Genomic DNA, 16,690 nt, shown 5'->3' with positions numbered 1-16,690 from the left:
TTCTATTTATAATATTTAAAAGATGATAATCAAAAAATTTTGAAGGATTCGTATAAGAAATGCATGAGATTTAATATAGATATTATTTTGATTATGCCTTCTATAAGATAACACAGGCTTGGAGATTCTTTTGGACAAATCATGGTTCAGGACCTAATTTAAAAGTTGGACCGTAATAATCCCCCTACTTGGGAGTTAATTACCTCATAAGATTAAGTATGGATATGATTTTGATTACTTCTTCTCTCTTTTAATTTGCTTTCTTACACTCAAAACACTCACTCTTGAGATTTTGTTTTTTTTTTATAACACAATTCTCTTTTTTTATTTTGTTTTTTACAATTTAACCGTGATTGCTCTAAGTATAGTTGGTGTTTTTTTTTATAAAATGAAACCAATAGAAGAAGATAGTTGACAATAATAATTAGAACAAAAAGAAAAAAATTGAAAAAGTAAGGAAACGATGTCACGAAACTTCAAATGGGGATAAATGATAAATAAGAGTAGAGTAAATAGTCAAATTGGTCCCCGAAAGATAGTCCGATCTCCAAACTAGTCCCCGTAAGAAAAAGATAATAAAAATTGTCTCCGAAAATTTTAAAATTAGTAACGTTAGTAGGGGTGGCAAAGCGGGCCGGACCGCCCCAACCCGACCTAACCCGCCCCGCCTAGGCCCGCCTCATAAACGGGACGGACCGGCCTGCCCCGCCAACTAAAATGAGTTCAAAATGCTAGCCCACCCCGCTTTATGGCGGATTGGCGGGTTGGCGGGCTAACCCGCTTCTTTTATTTTTTAAAAAATAAAATTCATTAAAATTAACCAAAAATAATAATCAAAAAATAATAATTATAGTCAAATTATAATATAATTTTTTTATTATTTTTTTTAATTTTTAACTTCAATAAAATTGTTCAAAATAATATTTGTCAATAGAATAATTTTTATTTTAAAAAATAAGTCACATAATTTGAGCATATATACGAAATTGTAAAATAAAATAAATAACTAAAAGAAGAATAAAAACAGAAAATGAAAAAAAAAGTGTTTAAAAATTATATAATTATTAATTTTATAATAGTAATCACTCTTTTATTTAATAAAAAAAATAAAAAAAAATCTTTGGCCCCGCGAACCGGCCCGCCCCGCCACGCCAAAATCCACCAATTTGGCGGTGCGGGTTTGGCGGGTTTTTTAAATTTGGCGGGCTCCAAATCCTAGCCCGACCCGCTTTTTTTAGCGGGTTTAGCGGATCGGCCCGACGGGCTCGACCCGTTTTGCCACCCCTAAACGTTAGTCCTTCCGTCAAATGTTTGAGTAACGGCGTGAACATATGCTGACCTGGCCGTTAGTGTGACACGTCAGCGAAGGCTTAAACGGCGTCGTTTTGGTTGCTCCCCGTTACAACGTTTGGGTTTTCATCCCTGTTTCCTATTCTCTCTCTAGTTACATCCTTCTTCTGAAAAGAAAGAACACCTGCAATCCCTTCGTCTTAGTTGTTTCCTCCAGGAAGACGAAGCATTGAACGGCGACGACCAGGCTTGACCGACGACGACAGTATGCTGGAGTTGTTGGTGACCGGTTTGCAACGACGTTGGTCAACCGAAAAGGGGACTCCATCGCCTTGCGTGAGAGGTAGGTTAGCTTCCTTTTCTTATTTTGTGAGAGTGATTGTGGTTTTATCTCCTTATCAATGTGGTTGTATTATCGTTGGAAATCCATTGTTACTGTTTGCAATGTTAGGGTTTAGGAGAATGTGTTCAGGCTTAGGACTTTGGTGATTATCCATGATATGACCCTGTTTTTGGATTCTTGAGAACGCTGTTTGTGCTCTGTGTAGCTGCATGTGTGTGTGTTAGATTCATTTTGGTAGTTGATGTTGAATATGCTTTGTCTCTCCATGAAAAAAATTTGCATCAGTTGTGTGTGTTGCTGTTTTGGTTTCAGATGGAAGGTCCCCCAATGACTTTTGTATTTCACCATGGTGGGAAGTTCCAAACAGATGAATCAGGCTATCTGTGTTATGAACCAGATAATACTGAAGTATTAATGGGTGTAGATTCAGACACTCTAGACGTTTTCTTTGTGAAGGGATACTACAAGGAGCTGGGATATGCTGAGATGAACAATTGCTTGTGGAAAGTTCCTGGAACGCTGCTGGATAATGGCTTGAGGAGGCTAGAAAATGACACTGATCTGTTGGCATTGGTTAAGGATTGCAGGAGGAATCATCACCTCATCAACATCTATTTTGAGCATGTAGTGTCTAAGCCACACGTAGTTGACTGCATGAGCAAGGATGATGATGAAGTACTTTGTTTGCCAACCATCCCTGAAGAAGTAGAGAAACTGAACAAGGACCACAATGATGCAATGTCCCAAGATTATTGTAAGACAACAAAAAAATCACCTCAGCCAAAAAGAGCCAAAACTCAGCCCACTCCTAAGGCCACTCCTCAGCCCACACCTAAGCCTACTCCTCAGCCCACTCCTCAGTCCACACCTAAAACCACACCTGAGCCAACTCCTCAGCCCAACCCCCAACCCACACGTACGTCCACACCTAAGCCCACTCCAAAGCCCAAAACCAAGCCTATGAAAAAGCCCGTCCAGCAGCCCAAACCTTAGACTAAACCCCAGGCTGCTAAAGGGAGTGGCAAGGCTACAGCAGTCAACAAGATCAGCAAGAAGGTGAAAGTCACAACCAGTACAAGATCTGGAAGGCAGGTTAAGGCAACTCCAGTTGCAGATGATAGTGAATCTCATGATTCATATGATAGTGCTGAAGACAGTTTGTACAAGCCTCCAAAAGTTGCAGGAGATTCTATATACAGTAGTGACAGTGATAGTGGAGTTGATGTAGTAGAGTCTTCTAGGACCAAGAAAGTAGATCACAGAGAGAAGCATAGGCCTGCTGCTGACAGAACAAGGGACAAAGCAATTGAAACTGATGACTCCAACTATGAGGATATCGAATCTGATGAATGCTCTGATGGAGGTATTATATAATTAATTGTGTATCTGTTATTGAATTTACTTGTTTAATAGATCTGCTTCAACTAATTTTTTTCTATTCAAATCTTGTGGTATTTTCATGTAATTTCAGAGTCAGATGACAAATTTTTGTGGGAAAAATCATCAGATGGAGATGAATGGAAGTCAGAAGATTCTGCCCATGAGTTAGACTCTGAAGATGAAGGGCCAGCTGTGTATCCACATTATAATGACAAGGCCAAATTTGGTGATCTAAAGTTTGAGGTAAGTATGGTTTTCAAATCCAAGCAACATTTTATGGCTGCCACTAGAGATTACACTATACAATGGGGTAGGAATATTAGGTTTTGTAAGAATGACAAGGTTAGAGTCAGGGCGGTTTGTAAGTGTGAAGACTGTCCATGGGTAGTATATTGTAAACACAACCCCAGTGATGATTCCTGACAGATAAAAACACTAGTTGACAATCACACTTGCGCAAGAAAGCGAAAAAACAGAGCTGCTACATTGGAATGGACTGTGAATAAGTTATACCCAAAACTTAGGAAGCACCCTAAGATGAAGCATAGGGAGGTGTATGAGTGGTTTGTTAGGAAGTGCAACGTGAAGCTGAATAGTTCATGCATTACCCGAGCTCTTAAGACATCTAGGAAGATAGTTGAAGGGGATGAGATTGCTCAATACGGGTTGATATGGATTATGCACATGAATTGCTAACTGCCAACCCAGGTTCTACAGTTCAGGTGGGTGTGATTCCTATTACTGATAATCCGCCTCAGTTCGAGAGATTTTATGTCTGTCTAGATGCTTGTAAGAAGTGTTTCAAGGCAGGCTGTAGGCCATTGATAGGTCTAGATGGGGCATTCCTGAAAACATTACACGGAGGACAACTTCTCACTACATGCGGATAGTATGCAAACAATCACATTTTTGTGATTGCATATGCGATTGTTGATGTTAAGAACAAAGAGAACTGGAAATGGTTCTTGGAGCTGCTCTTATCAGACCTGGGAGAATATGAGGCAAATAACTTGTGTTTCATATCAGACATGCAAAAGGTGAGGACCAATTTGAATCATGATTTGATTTTTAAGGACTTTTTTTATTTAATGATGCTTCTTTGAGGACTGTAATGACTGTAAATCTTGTCGGGTTTGACTATTTGTGCAGGGGTTAATACCAGCTGTCAAAGAACTCGTCCCAGCAGTTCCACACAAATTTTGTGTCTGGCATTTGTGGAGGAACTTCTCCAAACAGTGGGGCAGCGTCGAGCTTAAGGACTTGGTCTGGGAGTGTGCAAGATCGAGGACCTCGGTTGAGTTCGAAAAGAATATGAATAGAGTCAAAAGGATTAATCAAAAAGTTTGGGAATACTTAGCCAAGTGGCCGAAGGAAGCTTGGACCAAAGCCCTCGACAACATTTGCAACAACGCTTGTGAATCCTTTAATGCAAAGTCGAAGCATGACAGAGGTAAGCCTATTCTGAGTTTGGCAGAGGAGGTACAAAGAATGGTTATGAAAAGCATGTCTGACAATAGACTGGAGCTTCCGAGTTATCAAGGAATACTTGCTCCAGTTCAGCAAAGTAGGCTAGAATCTCTTATTAAGTTATCCAGAAACTGGGCTCCCTACTGGTCGGGTGATGCGAAAGAGGAAGTCTACGAAGTTCAAGGATGGCCTACTAATATGGTGGTAGATTTGGGGAAGCATACTTGCTCCTGCAGGTTTTGGCAGTTGACAGGTTAAATTCATAACTGATTTCTTCTTTCATATGCATACCATGATTCATACTTAACTGAATGAATTTTTTGTGTGTGAAATATATAGGAATGCCTTGTATGCACGCAATATCAGCCATTCAAGAAAAAAATGATAAGAGGCCTGAGGAGTATTGCCACGAATGGTTGAGCATGGAGGCATACAGAAGAACATACCAATTCAATGTTAATCCTGTCAAGGGACAAGATATATGGGAGAAAACTGGTTCTCCTGCACTTGTTCCACCTCCTATCAAACCTAAACCAGACAGACCAACAACAAATAGAAGGAAGGACAAGGATGAAGGACCCATTGGCACGAAGACAAAAATGAAAAGAAAGTATGCTCCAATTCGGTGCATGTACTGTGGAGAGGTGGGCCACAACAAGAGAACTTGAAGCAAGAAAAAGCAAGACGATGCTCAGGATAAAGCAAGGATGATGCAATTGCAGCTTGCAGCTGTTCAACAACCACAACCTGCACCTGGTCCAGAAGCAGAAAAGGAAGATCACCCTCAGCCCATACAGACACTACCTGCAGTAGCAGTAGCTGCTCCAGATGAACAGACTGAAATTCCTGTTACTCAGCATGCTCAGCTTCCACTGACACAACAATCCCACACCTCAACCAATGTCACTCAGGTAATCTTCTAAAGAGTTTTAAATTGAGCATTAGTTACTTGTAGCTATTTTTTATTTCAGACAATGATGATAACTATTTGATGCAGACTAGTAGTAGAGGAAGGCCTCTAAAACTCCATGTCACCAGAGCCAGGGCAAAAGGAAATGCCTCTCCAAGAGCAGTTGCTGTATCTGCTGAAACCATCAAGGATAGCAGCTCCGCAACAGCCAAGAAACTTGCCAGCTTCATGACATTTGTTCCAACTCCGGATTTCAAACCTCCCAGAAAAAAAGACATGGAATGACTTCAAGACTTGAAGACATAAAATATAGGGCAATTAGTATTTGTTATTTTGTCAGGACTAAATTTTACCATTTATAAACAATGTAGTAGTTGTGGTATCTTCAATAGCCCTGTTTTTGTATATCCCTTTATGGTATACTGCTTTCAATAGCTACTACCTTTTGTGTTATTATCATGTTAAAACAATGTTGTTATTTGAATCTGAGACAATGGAAACTAGTACACCATTGGTGATGTTATGACGTTATGTTATTCCTACTTCACTTAATTTTAATTCTGCTTATTCTGATTTGCTTACATTATGTTATGATCAACAACAATGTTGCATGTAAATAACCTTTTTACTAGTAAAGAAACAAGAACATACAAGGTTTTCACAACAACAGAAAACTATCAAGATTCACGACATCATCCTTTTCACAGTAACTGCTTTACTTTCTACTAAAGAACATAAACATAATCATAAAAACCACAATCACAACTATTAATCTAAAATACAGTTGCATCCTAAGTGCTTTTACTTCAGCTTCTAAGGTCATCATTCTCCAAGATATGTTATGGTTCAAGAAAGTAGCACCACTCTCCATTTCTGCATCAGTTTTAACTTCTCATAAGTGCTCTAATCCTTCATACTCATCGTCCTCAGCCCACCTAAAGTAATTGCAGTGGCTTCCCTTCTGCACAATATCAGGGTACCAAAATGTCAAAATCCAACTCAAATAATTTGAAGTTTCAAGAAGATTACATTCATAACTCACCCGGTATCTTGGACAAGCATGGAACAATCTATCAGGATTTTCTCTTGTCCTATACTTCTTGATCACTCTCTTCAGCCCACAAAAGCAAACTGGTCAGAGTTCTTCCTCCGCCACCGCAGCGAAGAGCTCGAAGCATGGCTTCCGTGTGATTACGACACTTGTCAACTGCGACCCCCACTTACGCTACCCATCGTGCAATTGGTCAAGAATTTTCGGCCTCTGCAGAATCAACCTCAAGCTGCAGCAACAATGGCATTTAAGACGAAGAGGGGATTAGGGTTTACAGGCCTAGGACTAATTTGACATACATATGGAAACATATCTTGTCACCAGCAACTCTGCGCCAAGCTGACATGCTGATATGCCACACTGACAACCACATAAGCAACAGTTAACGGCGTCACTGACGGAATTCAAGGAACGTTGACGGAAGGACTAACGTTACCAATTTTAAATTTTTCGGGGACAATTTTTATTATCTTTTTCTTACGGAGACCCGTTTGGAGATCGGGCTATCTTTCGGGGACCAATTTAGCTATTTACTCAATAAGAGTAACTATGACGCTGACGCTGATGCGTGCTGCCTTTTTTTTTTTAACAAGAAAATCGACAAGGAATAACAAAACAATAACAAAACAAAGGAGGATGACAAAAAAGAGAGAGATACTAATTTTTTTAGGCACAAGAAAAATAAATATAGATTAATAAGGATTAATCTAATATCTGAAATCTGATATTAAATGATACGAAACGTAATCTAGAGTAAGATGAAAAATTAAAGAAAGAAACTTTTCTACCTCAATTTGATTTTCTGATGCAACAATAGTTAAGAAAATCACTCTACCTCTTCTGTTCATACCCAAGTTTTTCAAAAAAAAAATTCAAAGAAATTTTCATTTATTAAAATTAAAAAAAAAATGACTACCATATTTTAGAGAATTTTTATACCTCTTAAGTTTAAAACCATAACTTATAAGTTCATTAAAATAAAAAATAGATCAAGACATAATTGGGACTAAACAAACTAAAATAAAATAAACATAAAATAAATATTAAAAAAGTTATGCTTATTTTATTTATCTGGACTAACAAGAATCTTCAATACATCTTGTAAATAATATGGAAAAAATTTCAAGTGTATTAGAGAACACCGATGTTTCAGTTGTTTTAACCGTTGATTTCAATTAATATATATTATGTATATTTTTTATAATTCAGATCAACAGTTAAAATAACTGAAACACCGGTGTATTCGGTACACCTAAAACTCTTCCAATAAAAAGACGTTTAACTTTCCATAATCGTTAATCATTATCTTACCTAATTATTGATGTCTGAACAAATAATTTAAATATATTTATAAAATCTTCTTTTATTCTCTTAATTGTTAATCTTGTAATTACATTAATTGGCATATAACAGTTTTCAATTTATCTCACACAGAGCTCGTATCAATTAGTAAAACCAAGATCAGTTAAAGGAACAACAGCATTGTACAAAATTAGTGCTACAACATTTCAATATTAGTAATTTAATATTCTCATGTGATTTGAATAGTTAAAATTTCTCCTACTAGAATCCCATTAATAGCAGCCACCATCACCTACCTCTGCTCTTCTCTTGTTTGTACCTGAACCCAATAGCAAAATCACCCGCACCTTGTCAAATTCAACACTTGTCCCTTATTCATTCAATGCAGAAACTCCACCGGCCAAACCACATTCATTAAATGATATCTGCAATCGAACCATGTGGGGCGTGGATTCTTCCTAGGAGGGTTCATAGCTATGACGGTGGCTATATGAATTTTGGTGGATTCTTCCGTTATTACTTTTTATTGTTGGAAAGAGTTGGAATGGTGATAGGTTTTAAAATTTGTGTATAATTTTGTTAATAGAAATTTATCTTTTATGAGTATAATATCAATTTTTTATGGTTAGATTCGTTAGGATCTAAAATTTTTATGATTAGAAATGGTATGGTTATTTATTTTTTTAATAATCCTCTTCATACTTAAATTAAAAAGAAATTAAATATATATATTACTTTTTTAAAATATTAAAAAGATAAAAAAAATACACAATTTTTTTTATTTAAAAATAATTAAGAAGATGAATTAAGATTTTTAATTATTTTTATATAAATTAATAAAATAAAATTAAAAAATATTATAAGAATATAAATTAAATAGATATTTTTTATATATCGTACGAATATATACATTAATTTCATATAATTTTAAAACATTTTATTATAACAAAAGTAGTTACCAGGCCATTGCCTTACGGGAAAAACAACGGGACACCTGAAACCCCATCATATATATTTGAAGTACACACAATAAGAAAATAAAGATGGAAAAGAAAAGTATTGAAATATCCAATATCAGCAACACTAATCACTTCCATATAATCTGATGCTTAACTCCTCTTCTTTTCATTTGAAGATTTATTAAAATCCCAACTCTACCAAACCTGTAATAAATGTTAGGATTTCAATGAAAATTTTCCTATAAAATTAACTGTAATATATACAGGCTTATATAATGACACTATAAAAATTGAAAAAAAAAAATTGTAGTATGTGACATTAATGCACGCAGTGTCTTTATTTCTTATTCTATCAAGCCATAAATATACTACGTTATCTTATTGGAATTCAAAAATGTTTAATAACAAAAAAATATTAATTAAAAACAGTTAAAATTTGTTTTATTTAATATTTATTAATTATTATAATAATTAATAAATATTAAATAAGACAAATTTTTATTTTATTTTTTTGTATCTCTTTAATATTATCGATCAGGTTTAACAAATGGAGGGACTTAAATAAGGCTCTTTGCATCCAAATTGCGTGGTGAATTGCATCTCAATATGGTCAAAATGCTAAAATATTTCTCCACTAATTAAACTACAATTCAATTAAATTTTGATTGAAAATTTGGAATAAACCTGATTTTTTTTTATTGCTTGGAATGACCCCCTGTTCAACACTTGTTGCGATTATTTTATTTCACAATATTTTACTGCATATAATAATAACTTCTTTGCTAGTATACGTATTGCCTTATAGAAACAACTAGACCACAGAAAAGAAAAAAAATTGAAGCATATGACAAAAGAAAAATAAATATCATAATAGTAGAAGAGGAAAAACCCCAATATCAGCCATGTAAATCAAATCACCTCCTAATATGATAAAAGTGCTTAAATAAATTTCCTTTTTTTTTTGGAAATTATTAGGTTTTAAAACACATCTAAAAGTGGATTCCATTCCCTTACCAATAATGGTAGTACTAGCATAATGCTTCAAACTCGAATAATATAAAGTATAAAAACAAAACATAATGGTTGTTTGCACATTATTAAGTTGATAAAAAAATATATTTTTTTTAATAAAAACGATATTTTTTATTTTTTAATGTTTTTAGTCAATTTTTAATAATAAAAATAAAAATAGTAGAAAAATAAAAAAATCTAAAAAATAATTTTTTACATAATAAATAAACAAAAAATATTTTTATATTATTATAACTATACATAATTGATGAATAAAAAAATTCTTTTTGCATGATATATCCAAATATAAAATTATTTTTATTTTTCTATAAGATCTTTTAAAAAAAGATGACTCGAAAAAATTAAAGATATTTTCTTAAAAGCTCACCAAAACAATTCCATAACATCTTTTGCATTTAAATTTGAAAAATCAAATATATCTTTTTTCATTATTTAAATTCTCAGTTGTATTTTACATCAAGCAAGTGATTACCTTAGGTACTTTCTCGATAATTAATAAGTCTCTCGATATTGTTAAAAAAGAATGGAAAATTTATCGCGTCAAATATTTATACACAAGATACATGAATAAGTTACATACTTACCATCACTTAGGTGTTGGACTTAGAAGAGAACTGCTCAAGGCATTTGGCCATGCATTCCTGGTACACTTTTGATCTTGACGGGAATTTTTTCTTGCATTGTTTTATACATAAAGCCAAAGCTTCATTTGCAACATAATAAGACGAAGGCTCACGGAATTCAGGAATAGTATCATGGAACACATTATCAACCGCAAAACAAATAACTACTACTCCAATTATGAGTAATATTAGTGCATATGCGATACTATTTCTAGCCATATTTCTCTCTCTCCCTCTCTCTCTTGTCTTGCAAGGACAAATTTATTATAGACTAGATTTTATATAGAGTTTTAGACATGTTTAATGTTGTTATATATAACTTATGATTCTAGAATAAGAATATTCTTTGCTTACTTTGTAACTTTTTTCTATATTCAAAGTTAAGGCTACCAATAATAATAATAATAATAAACTCTTAGTGTTCCAAAGTGTTATTTAGAATTATTTTATTGTTTTGAAAAGAAATTCTAAATACGTGACATTCAAGATACATGTATAAAAATTAATGCACGCACTATCTTATTTAGATTTTTTTTTACAAATGTGCTACACTTTTCAAAATTGATATCATCAAAATTGTAAAATACTATTTTTTTTTTTAAATTTCAAATTATTTACTCAAGTGTACATACACACGCATATAGATATATGATGACGATAATGATGATTAGGAGGGACTAAAGAGTAAGATAGGGACAAAAATTTTTTTTTTCTCCATCTTCAAATCTAGATTTCCTTTTCGTTCTCATATCCAATTTTTTTTATCGGGAAATATTTTTCTCATCGCTATTCCCCAGGTTCCTTACATTCACTAATGAAAAATTAAAAAAATAAAAAAATTACAAAACATTACTACAACATATAAATATATATTGACCAAAATTACAAGTTTAAAAATAACACATCATAATTATAATTTATGAAATAAAGTCTTAAATACAATTTTTAATTAAAAAAAATCATAAAATAAAATTTTTAACATTAAATATTTTTCTTTTGTCAAATAATTCCATATTCTCTGTTAAAATAACACAATACATAAATATATTAACATACATATCATAAACAATAATACTCTATATTAAATAAATATTTGGCATAATAAAAAAATAAGAGAAAGTCTATGAGGCCATCACTTTTATTGAAATATGTCCAATACTTAACCATCAAAAGAAAAATGAGTAATCCTACATCATTAAATGTCATCTCACACCATTAAAAATATTAATGATGGCTAATTAATGGCTACATATCACAAATTCTGCTGACTCCCTAACACTCTTCAAAAAATAATTACCTAAACTCATAAATCCCCCATATCCCATCTCATAGTTCCAAAGACTTAAAATTTTTCACCTTAATTTACCTATATATCAATCAATCAACAATTCACAAGAGAGCTAAATTTGACAATGAATTGAATTTTGATATCAAATAAAAACTTGAGTTATTAATACTTTCACTTGAAAGAGTGCATCCAATGTTGAGTGTAAATTAAAGTCTTAATAAATTTATAATGCAACCTATTGCGATGTCGATATACAGTTCGACCACTAGTACTAAAAGGCTAAAAGCAGACTCCTAGGCAACAGCAGAAATGTTGTCTAAAATATTTTTTCATTAGTCTAAAATGTTGCCTAATATTTCACTCCAATATTTTTTCAGTAGTCTAAAATGTCAAATTTTTTTAAATTTGTTTTATCTACCATAACACTCTCTTCCAAATAGAAATTCAATTATGTTTTTACTTTTTACAACACAATCTTCATATGTATCTTCTATAAATTGCAAGTAGATAAAACTAAATTTTGCTCTCTTTAAAGGCCCTTCATCATGTCCAACATATAAAGTAGAAGCTGAACCATTAACATCATTTGGAGCTCTTCTTCTAACTCTAGTCTTAAGCTGATATTTGCATGCTGATTTTTCCATTATTTTCTTGACCTTGCTCAATTCATTCTCGCTTTGAGATCTATATATTTTAGCAAAAAATATTCAACAATTTTATCTTATATCTAAGGTCTAAAATAGCTCATCCATAGCCATAACTTAATTAATTTGATCCAATACTTTTGAAACTTACTAATCATATTTGTTTCCATTCTATGAATAACACTATAATATTTTTTATTTATTGCAACATATGTTTAACACGACACTTTAAAAAGGTTGCCTAAAATATATATACACAACGCTTTATACTAATAAAAAAAATAGAATTATAAAAATGTATTTTTTATTAACACGTTATAAGTGATGCCTTTGATAAATTATAAGACACTCAATATATTACTTTTTCTAAACTTTGTCTTTAAATTTATTTTAAACTTCACTTTCTAAGTGTTGTCTAAAATTTTTAATGTCTCTCCCAAAAAATAAATCTTACCAACATATTTTAACTTTAATTTCAAGTTTTTACCAATTTTAAAATAAAACAAATCCAACTTAATAACTAAAAATAAAAGCAACAAAAAAGGATTAGGGTTCTACCACTACAAAAAAAAGGTCTATGGTCACGGTGAAAAACTGTGACCATAGCTAGTGAAAAGGGTGTTTTTAACCTATGGTCACGGTTTTTCCGCCGTGGCCTATTCTCTCGTGGCCATAGGTCTATGGTCACGGTTTTTTTATCTATGGTCACGGTTGTAATGTTCAAATTCTGGCACTTTAGGCCACGTTTTTTTACCGTGACCATAGGTTAATCTATGGTCACGCAATAAAACCGTGACCATAGCCTATCTATGGTCACGATTTTGGCCGTGACCATAGCCTCTATAGTCACCCCTTCCCAAAACCGTGACCATAGATAAGGCTATGGTCACTTCACCAAAAATCGTGACCATAGCCATATCTATGGTCACGGTTTTGACTGTGACCATAGCCTCTATAGTCACCCCTTCCCAAAACCGTGACCATAGCCATATCTATGGTCACGGTTTTGAATGTGACCATAGCCTCTATGGTCACCCCTTCCCAAAACCGTGACCATAGCGTCTATTGTCACCCCACCAAAAATCGTGACCATAGCCTCTATGGTCACCCCACCTAAAAACCGTGACCATAGCCTTATCTATGGTCACAGTTTTAGCCATGACCATAGCCCCTATGGTCACCCCTCCTTAAACCATGACCATAGCCTTATCTATGGTCACGGTTTTTTGCCGTGACCATAGCGTCTATGGTCACCCCACCTTAAAACCGTGACCATAACCTTATCTACAGTCACTGTTTTCACCGTGGCCATAGCTTATCTATGGTCACCCCTCCTTAAAATCGTGGCCATAACTTATCTATGGTAACCTATTTTATTTTATGAATTTTTTTAAAGCATAATCACATTCCAAAATGATGATAGTCAAATAAATCTAAGAATGAGAATTCAATAAATGTAAATCATAAAAGTTTCATTAAAAAGTAGATATCCATTACAACACTAATCAAAATAGGGTGTAATTTATCCATTACATGTATTATCAGATAAAGTCTCTTATCAAAATGTAAAGAACACATCAAAATAATATATTTAGATAACCAAAATCATTATAAGACCCATCCTATCTTATATTTGTATAGAACATATTTTCTTCACATCATGTCCTCCTGCTAGCAAAAGAAATAAAGAAGTTAGAACAGAACAAAAATGTTTTTGATGATGCATGCAGTGTAGTTGAGTAATGAATATGGAGCACAAGTTAAGTAAGTCAATCAAAATGAAAATTTCAACCACTAAATAACAAGGAGCATTTGCATGTGGTTTTGAGCCATTTGGTAATGTTTATATGTTTTTAATCTATCTTTGAGTGGAACTTCAACTCCCCTGTTGAAGTCGCTTAAAACTGAAAAAAATTCAACACAAAGAAACAACCACAACCAAAATAGAAGCTTTTAAAACAAGGTAATACCGAAATACTATTATTAGCTTCCAACCCATCAAACAAATCAAGTAATCAACACCAGCGAAACAGAAAAACCAGATTGAGTGTGAAATCAATAGACAAAGTAAATTTTAAAATAATAATGATGCTGATTGCTATATATTACTGAATACTAATTCAATGCTGATTGCTACCCCTTCACCTTCATGTATTATTATTGCTTTATCTATTTTTCTATACCTTCTGAAGAGAAACAATGGTAGGTTATGCATCTTAGTTCGTAATTAGTTTCTTACCCTTCTATTCAATACGTACTCATGGAGCCAATTAGCCAATAAAATCAACAATAAAATTAACATCAACAGCAATCAGCCACTATTAAGCAATCAACCACTATTAATTTAACTACTAATTTTGACAGTACTTACTTCCATATCTTTTGACACATGGTTCGATCCCAGTGAAGGAGGAATGCTTCGCCTCGCATCATTTGGTGCACTACTTGCATCAGGCGGAGATTGTTGGGCAGCTTCTATCATTACTTGCACTTGTTCCGCACTCATACAAGGATTAACTTGTTGCAACACCGTTTTGATCAAGCTCGTTAAACCATCCAACTTGGACAAAACATGATTAAACCTAAGAATGCAAATATCTGAACTTACTAAACATGATCTAATAGGTCAATTATAGTGACAATCTAGCTACCATATATCCGCTTACTACCCTAATTAAATGTGCTATCAAATTATTATATATGGCAATTACGAGATAAACTTACTGCTTAGTTCCTTCATTTTGAGATGCCATATGAAGTTGTTATAAACGTCTTTACCAGTACAAAAAAAATTATCATGTACACAAAACAAAGTCAAAATAATTAAGTTCAGGAAGGGAATACCAAATAATGCCCAATTTTAAGTTCCTATATTAATGTACATTTTTTTGCACTTATTAAGTTAACTTTTTGTATTAACATGGGTTCGCATCTAAAATAGGCAGAATAATTTCCATTAGTGTCCCATGATCTTGATATATACATAATATAGAGTAGCAATGCTAAGTGCTAACTAATAATGCAGTGTAATAATGGGAAATAAAGTTGAGCTTTAAATTACCGAGTCAATGTTGCAAAACTGACGAGTTCAAAAAGGGACAGAGTAGACTTTAGAAACCAAAAACATCGTCAATTTGTGGAGGTAAAGACTCATGAAATAGACCTGTGAACAAGAATTTTCTATACATGATTTAAAAAATTTTCTATACAACAGCATAACAAATAATCAACCCTAAATTAATTCAAACCACCAGTTAATTATTAAAGTTCTTTCATCGTCTTGTATAATGAGCTATTTTTCAAGCAACTTTGAAGACAGTTAATTATTAACAGCATCGATAAAGTGTCAAAGAAAGCTAATAAGAAAATGCATTATTTATGCACCACTAATAGAGTATAAAATCTTATGCACATGGGGTTTGTTCTCCTCACATATAGATAAAGATCATTATCACATTCACAGAGGCATATGATTTCAGCAAAGTCAACCAGGAGGAAAAAGAGAAAGAAGGAGAAGAAGACGACGGAGAGAGAAGTTGCCATTGCCACATTCTTCACCTTTAGCACCGTCTCTGCCTTGCGCTGCTGTTGTCGCTTCTACCTTGAACTGCTGGATCCGCCGCTGTTGTAATCCCTCTTCTCTGCTTGTCGTCGTTGTGTTCCTCATTGCTCAAGCTCGCACCGTGTTTGGCTCACTCGCGTTCGAGCTTCGATCGTCTCTGCTCGCATTTGTTCATCACTGTCGGTTACTATTTGCAGGTACCTATGATTCTGCCTATTCTTTTTTCTTTTCCATTTTTGTGCTTTGAATCCTAATTTTAATAATGTTGCTGTTGCTATTATAACATATTTGGTAATAATATTGATGTTTCAAGCTTCTCTGGTTTCTGCTCGTCATCCATCCCTTACCAAAAAAAGAGTGGCATGAATTGATTCAGTTTCCCGCTCTTATTTAATCTTATAAGATATCTTCAATTCAGTAACAATATTAGTAACCTACAATTTATTATCAATTTTCAAGATTTTAGTCCCAATACCGGTGACGTCGAAGCAGTTGATCCTGTAAGTATTGCAACATTAAAAATTATGTTCTAAGAGATAAGATTTGTTATTTTCTTGGTGAAACTATATTTTATAATTTCATTCTGATGAGATTTGCACAACATTATAAATAAATCAGAAAATTAATTTGCACTTCAAAAAAGGAAGAATTTTTGTTGCTATGATTGAAGACTTGCTTGCAAAAGGAATGAGAAATGCTCAAAATGTAATCGACATTGATGATTTGTGAGTTTTATTTATTTATTTATCTTCCAAATGATTTGTGTTCACTAATTGAAAATTGAAAGTACATGTTATTCTTTCAGGGTGTTTAGCAGGAAGATTGACAATAATACTACA

The sequence above is a fragment of the Arachis ipaensis genome, chromosome B3 (assembly GCF_059453495.1).
Source record: "Arachis ipaensis isolate K30076 ecotype BB chromosome B3, ASM5945349v1, whole genome shotgun sequence".
NCBI classification, from domain to species: domain Eukaryota; kingdom Viridiplantae; phylum Streptophyta; class Magnoliopsida; order Fabales; family Fabaceae; genus Arachis; species Arachis ipaensis.
The sequence above is the reverse complement of the archived record's forward strand: the minus strand, read 5'-3'. Positions refer to the sequence as shown.